A 7,186-nucleotide genomic window follows, 5' to 3' on the forward strand; every position below is an offset into this window, starting at 1 on the left:
ATTCCAGGCAAAAATACTCCACTTGCCAATTTCAGCTTATCATAACATCCAAAATTACTGCTTTTCCTCAGTCCCATGGGTTTGCTGATATGACTCTAGTCTCTAGAGAAGTAACCTATCAAATTAAATTCTGTCTTTTAGAATAAAATTCATGGGGAAAATTTTTGTGTGTGCAGTACTTCAAAAATAACAGTGTTTACATTTGCTCTTGCTTTTTCTCAGAGATCGATTTCAGTAGAGGCAAGATGAGGGGAGCAGAAGGGTTAGAATGTTTCCAATTTATCCTCCATCCTCTTAAACGCCCAGCTGCTTTGAATGTCTTGAGGCTCTTCCTTAAGCTCCTTTCATCTCTCTTTGCTGACAAATTGACTAGCCTGAATCACTTTATCATCAAAGCGAGAGCAGTTGGCTGGCACTCTTCCATTTCATCCTAAAACCTATGGTCATCATGGGTTAATTCAGGCTATGTTTAGATTATCCAGCAGCCTGGACTGTCTACTTCCTATCCTCTTCATCTCCCATGACCATTCTTTCTACTCAATTCACTCACTCCATTGATCATTCTCTGGACCCTGTGATCACCTATAATTTGCCAATTAAGTCATGTTCTCTCTAACATTACCTACTCTATTTGCACATTTCAGGCTAACTACAACTGCTGCAACTTCTCTTTGACTTCATTGAACCTCCCTTCCTTCTACTTTTGTATCAGCCCTCTCCTTTTAACTCTTTCTCCTCTAAACTTTCCATAACATGGTAAATACCCAAACCCCTTTAATCTCCAGCCTTTCCGGAGCCTGATGATCTAAGTCAATGGAGAGCTGTTGCTAATAGTTATAAAACAGAGTTGACTGATATACTATAATTAATAGGTCCTCAAAAGGGGATGGCACCCCACTCCAGTATTCTTGCCTGGCAAATCCCAGGATTGGGATGGAGGAGCCGGGTAGGCTGCAGTCCATGGGGTCTCTAAGAGTCAGACACGACTGAGCGACTTCACTTTGACTTTTCAGTTTCATGCATTGGAGAAGGAAATGGCAACCCAGTCCAGTGTTCTTGCCTGGAGAATCGCAGGGATGGGGCAGCCTGGTGGGCTGCTGTCTATGGGGTCACACAGAGTCGGACACGACTGAAGTGACTTAGCAGCAGCAGCAGCAGCAGTACTCCTCAGAAACTATTCACCATCAATAATTCCAAACCTTCTCAATCCAGGCTGCCCACCTGCTCCTATCCCAATGAGAATACAGCAAATATACAAATCTACCATATCTTCACCCCACCCACTCTTCTCCTGTTAATACAGTAGGGGAGATGTCAGTCCTCTATGTAAGGTCAATCCCATCCCTCCACCTACCCGTGATTCTCTATTTGATGACATCTTAATGACTCAAAGGCACCTCAGACTCAAATTCCTAAAACTAAACTCATCACTGTCCCTTCCAAACCTGACTAGTTGCACATACCAAAATTTCAAGGTCATCAAGTCTCATCTTTTTTCCTCCATCTCCCACCGTGTTCTGTCTATGTGACCTCCTGGATACCTTTTTCTCTAATCTGCCACTTCTTTGTGTTTCCACCTTCGGCACTCAAATAGAATCTCCCATTATCTCTGAACTGGACTAATACAATAGCTGCATGAATGTAGGGTACCTCTCAAATCTATTCTCCATATTATAATCAAAGACACTTTGGGGGATAGAGATAAATATACATTTTTTTTTTCTAATCTCGTTCTAAACTTTTACATAAGATAGAAATCCAAATGTCTAACACACCCTATAGCCTGTGCCTGGCACTGCCCTGCCTGAACTTCAGTCTCACCTTCCAATTCTCTCTCCCACTTACCCCAGGAGCTGCAGCCACACTGGTCTCCTTTCGCTCCCCCCTGAGCATCACAGTACTACCACCACAGTAGCAAACTCAACACATGACTTTTCCTCTGCCTGGAACATTCTCCTCTCCCATACTTTCCTGTCCTGACTCATTGCAATCCTCCTATTTTTGAACCTTAGAATATTATGCATTTCCTATCATAAAAACCAGTAATTGTAATATTCATACAATTATTTAACCATTTCTTTCTTGATACAACTTAATTTTAATGCATCACAGAAATCAGATGGATTTATGGACATATAAATGGATATAGTCTCATAGTTATTCTTACAAAGTTATTATTTTGCTTTGTTACCTCAGAAAGAATTTTATCATATTTTATCACCTTTACACATATATTCTTTCAAAATTTTGTTTAAATGTATATGAACATTTTGACAGAATTATTAATGAACACCCAGTGCTGACATCTAGCACTTTTACTTCATTCATTTTTTTAAAGGTTATACTCCATTTTAGTTATTATAAAATATTGGCTATATTCTGCGCATTGTACAATATATTCTTGTAGCTTATTTTATACATCATAGTTTGTACCTTCTAATCCCTTAGCCCTATATTCATTTCTAAACTTCCTCTGCTAGATTATGAATTTCATGTAATCAGGATCTATTGGTGTTATATTCTGTTTTATTTTGACACAATGTCTCCACAATAATGAGATTCAATAAATATGTGTTGGATGATTTTTTTTTCAGTTCACTTATAGAAGATAAGAGTGTTTTGAAGCATTTGAACCACTCTGTAGCATTCTGACCCCCAGGATTAAGTATTGCTGTTTCATTTGTGTTCTTCTTCCATAGCACTTACCATAAGAAATGTGTTGTTATTAGTTATTATCATTCCTGGTTAGCCAGTGAGTTATTGCTCTAGGTATGAGGAGTGTTTCATTCATTTGGGCATATTCTTCCCCAAAGAGCATCTGGATGTTACTGAGAACTCGGTGCATGTTAATTGAAGTGACTTCTGCAGGCATGGGCTTCCCTGGTGGCTTAGGAGGTAAATAATCTGCCTGAAATGCAGCAAACCCAGGTTTGATCCCTGGCTCAGGAAGAACCCCCTGGAGAAGGGAATGGCTACCTACTCCAGTATTCTTGCCTGGAGAATTCCATGCATGGAGGAGCCTGGTGGACTACAGTTCATGGAGTCACAAAGAGTTGGACACGACTAAGTGACTAACACTTTCACTTTACTTTTTCCACAAGTATAAGAGGCTGACTTGAACCATGTAGAAGGCTGGCTGACATTTCTCTATAAAAACAAACAGCACCCAGATTTACCCAAAATAAGTTTAGTCACTTCAGTTCAGTCACTCAGTCGTGTCCGACTCTTTGCAAGCCCGTGGACTACAGCATGCCAGACTTTCCCATCCATCACCAATTCCCAGAGCTTGCTCAAATCCATGTCCATTGAGTCAGTGATGCCACCCTACCATCTCATCCTCTATTGTCCCCTTCTCTTCCTGCCTTCAATCTTTCCCAGCATCAGGGTCTTTTCAAATGAGTCAGTTCTTTGCATCAGGTGGCCAAAATATTGGAGTTTCAGCCTCAGCATCAGTCCTTCCAATGAATGTTCAAGACTGAATAGAATAGAATAGACTGGTTGGATCTCCTTGCAGTCCAAGGGACTCTCAAGAGTCTTCTCCAACACCACAATTCAAAAGCATCAATTCTTTGGCACTCAGCTTTCTTTAAGGTCCAACTCTCATATTTATACATGTCTACTGGAAAAACCGTAGCTTTAACTAGACAGACCTTTGTTGACAAAGTAATGTCTTTGCTTTTTAATATGCTATCTAGGTTGGTCATGGTTTTTCTTCCAAGGAGCAAGCATCTTTTAATTTCATGGCTGCAGTCACCATCTGCAATGATTTGGGAGCCCAAAAAATAAAGTCTCTCACTGTTTCTGTTGTTTCCCCATCTATTTGCCATGAAGTAATGGGACCAGATGCCATGATCTTACTTTTTTGAATGTTGACTTTTAAGCCAGCCTTTTCACTCTCCTCTTTATCAGTCACTTATTAAAGGGAAATTGAGACCACGGTTACCCAACGTGGATAAATCAGAAAAATGAAACTCTGGCTTAATTATCCAGATTGATGAACTGGTTTCAAATTTACTCGTGCTCATTTTGCTTTATTTTTCAACACTTTTGAACGCTTACCACAGAAATGACAACATGCATTTTTTACATAAAGGACAAATTCCACTTAAATTCCATAACCCATCATCAAAAACCCAGAGAGCCTAAGCCCTAAACAGTGCAGAAGCATGAATAAAGAAAAATATACATTAATACTTAATGAACTTCTTTACCCTCTCTGATCTTCTGCAGAATTCTGCTTCGTCATAAGGTTTCCTAAACGTCCAGTTGAGCAAGCACATACGCTGGAGAAATGTCATTTATTTCAGTGATCCATATAAATTAAAATCAAAACTATGGCATTCCAGAGCTTAGAAGTATGGATTCAAGAACCAGGAGGCTCACTTGCCATGCTGGAGTCCTACCTAGCAGTTTTGTGTGTTCCTGGGTTCCCTCTAAGCCTTCCCTTATACGAAAAATGAAAATTAAAAATATCACCGCACTCATGGGCCTGTTAAAGAATTAACACATATAAAATGCTTAGGAGTGCCTAGCACATTTTAAGAGTAGATGAATGTTGGTATTAGAGTCAAACTTTTCATCAGCGTCCTATTATACTGAGGATCTTCGGAAGGTAGCCTCTTAAATGTAAAGACCATCTTCTAAAAACGGGGCGGGGGGGGGGAGGGGTAATAAAATTTTTAAAAGCTCAATTACAGTAGCGTGAGAACTATAAATGACAGAAGGCAGTGTCAAAACAAAGAGGGGGCCGTCTAGGATGGGCCTGAGATAGAACTCTTGGGCCTGGTCTTCCCATTCAGAAGCCACCCGGTGCACAATAGGCCTGCTGTTGATGGGTCGATAAGCAGAGGCAGGATGTGTTAATTTCTTGTTAAGCGCGTGTGGCCGGGCCCTCGGCAAACAATGGGCTCCGAGGCGGGGAGCTGCGCCCGGCCGGCCCCCACCGGCGCCCAGCTTCCGGACTCTCGGCCTCCCACATCCCCCCTTTGTTTGCCCGGGCCCGGTCGCGCGTGTCGTCGCCGCGGCCACCCCACCTAGCCTTTCCGCCGGCCGCGCCTGGCCCGGGGGCCGCGGGGTCGCGGGGAGGAAGCGGCGGGCGGCGGCGGCGGGGGGCAGCCGGGGGCCGGCGGGCGGCCGGGGGCGGGCGGCCCGGGGCGCGAGGAAGCGCCGCCGCCGCCCGCCGCGCTCGGGGAAGGCCTGCGCACCGCGATAAGGCGCTGCCCCGGCCCATTGTCCGCGCGCCGCGGCAGCTCAGTGAAAGTTCCCCGGGCTCGCGGGAGGCACAGCCCCACCGGCACCTGGAAGCCGCCGCCCTGCGGAGGCGCGCGGGCTATTGTGACGCCCTGCGCCCGGCCCCCAGCCTCCGACCGGGAAGGGTGGAGGTGCCGCCCCGAGGGTGTCACCGGCCGCTGCACTCCAAAGGACTTTTGGAGGAACTTTGGCACATATTTGCCGGGGAAAATGTCCTGGGCCTGGAGCCACGGTAGGACCTCTCAGTTCTCAGTTCTGGGAGAGTCAGGGCCACTGAGAGTGACGACCCTCCTCATCAATAAAATATTTTAAAATATCTGTTTTAATACAGCGCCCCACCAAAATGTGTGTTACGTTCTACAAAGGAACGCCTTTGCTAGGTATACACCAAGGGTACACAGCAGTATAATGCTGCTATTTACAATAACAGAAGTTCAGATATTAATAATATCCATTTTTTAAAAAATTTATGCAGGAGACCTGGGTTCGATCTCTTGGTTGGGAAGATCCCCTGGAGGAAGGTATGGAACTCACTCCAGTATTCTTGCCTGGAAAATCCCAGGGACAGAGGAGCTTTGTGGGCTACAGTCCATGGAGCAGTCCACACGCCTGCGACTGACACTTCAGCAAACGATTGTGATTGGAAATGATAGCACACTGAAAGTTATATAATGAAATTTTTCTTTCTTTAATCCATTTAGTGTATAACTGTGGTTTTTCAACTTCATTTGGAGAACATTGGGATTTTAAAAGTGTACATTTGAGACCCTTTAGGGGTGGTGGGCTAATGGCCATGGGGTTCTTAACCTCCTCTTCCCAACCTCTACCCCAGGCCAGAGGCAAAGTGGCTTCAAATGGTTCTGAGGGAGTTAGGTGGTCTCATCCAGGGAAGAAGAATTTCAAGCTCATTCTCTCTGATTGGTAGGTTTTTCTGTGTTTGTCTTCCTCCTAACCTACAGGGATGTTAATTACAGCCACCATCACCCAGAATCAGGGAAATAACATAGAAAAGAATAGCCCATTCATTCCTAAATCTATTCTATGTGTGACTGCCAGTTTATATTTATTTGAAACTGCCCACTTATTTTTGACTATGTATAATGCCCTAAATGAGCATCTGAAAAATACACCAATGGCCTGGTGGGGGGGGGGGGGGGGGAATGTGTTTTCAGTGGAAATAAATGCATAAGGAATAGTACATATTTCCTGGCTGCCCATTTCTAGCCTTGCCGTCTTTGAGCTACTTGGCAAGGCTTTGAAAATTGATAATAATATATACTCTGTCCTGTTTAGTAAAGATGTCATTGAATACCTCCACCTCCCTTGTGGAAAAACACAGTTTTGTCTCCAATTGCAATTCATCTCAATAATCTTTTAGACATCAGTGAATATTGTAAATATTCCATATACATGTGTACTGTTGGTTTTTGCTTTGCACTTGTTGTAAAACCTACCTTTACAGGGAAAATAAAGGAAGAGAAACAAGTTTTTGAATGGGTCTTTGTATTTAAATCTGGACTCCTGATTTACTTTCTCTGAAAACTATCTTTTATCAAGCCTCCCAATTAACAGTAATACAAATCAAAAGGAAAGCTTGAAGGAAAGGCAGAAAAAAAAATTAATGACAACTTTAGTCCACCATTAGACTCAGGAGGTAAATTTATTATTCATTACGTATATGGAGACCTAACTGAGAGCATATTAGTGTGAAGCTAAGTGGCTCAAATGGTAAAGTATATGCCTGTAGTGCGGAAGATCCGAGTTCAACCTCTGGGTAGAGAAGATCCTCTGGAGAAGGGAATGGCTGCCCACTCCAGAATTCTTGCCTGGAAAATTCCAGGGACAGAGGAGCCTGGCGGGCTACAGTTCATAGGGTTGCAAAGAGTCAAACGAAACTAACTGAACAGCTAACACTTTAACTCACTCAAAGTAAAAC

The 7,186-nt window shown here is 43.3% G+C and overlaps 1 long non-coding RNA gene across 1 annotated transcript; it reads left to right on the forward strand.

Moving 5' to 3' along the window:
* The first annotated feature begins 5,206 nt into the window (after positions 1-5,206).
* LOC138423527 (uncharacterized) lies at positions 5,207-6,735 on the forward strand. Its single transcript, XR_011250303.1, has 2 exons — positions 5,207-5,482; positions 5,726-6,735. It is a non-coding gene; the product is annotated as an uncharacterized lncRNA (long non-coding RNA).
* Positions 6,736-7,186: the final 451 nt, after the last annotated feature.

This window comes from Ovis canadensis, chromosome 18 (assembly GCF_042477335.2).
Source record: "Ovis canadensis isolate MfBH-ARS-UI-01 breed Bighorn chromosome 18, ARS-UI_OviCan_v2, whole genome shotgun sequence".
In the NCBI taxonomy this organism is placed as follows: domain Eukaryota; kingdom Metazoa; phylum Chordata; class Mammalia; order Artiodactyla; family Bovidae; genus Ovis; species Ovis canadensis.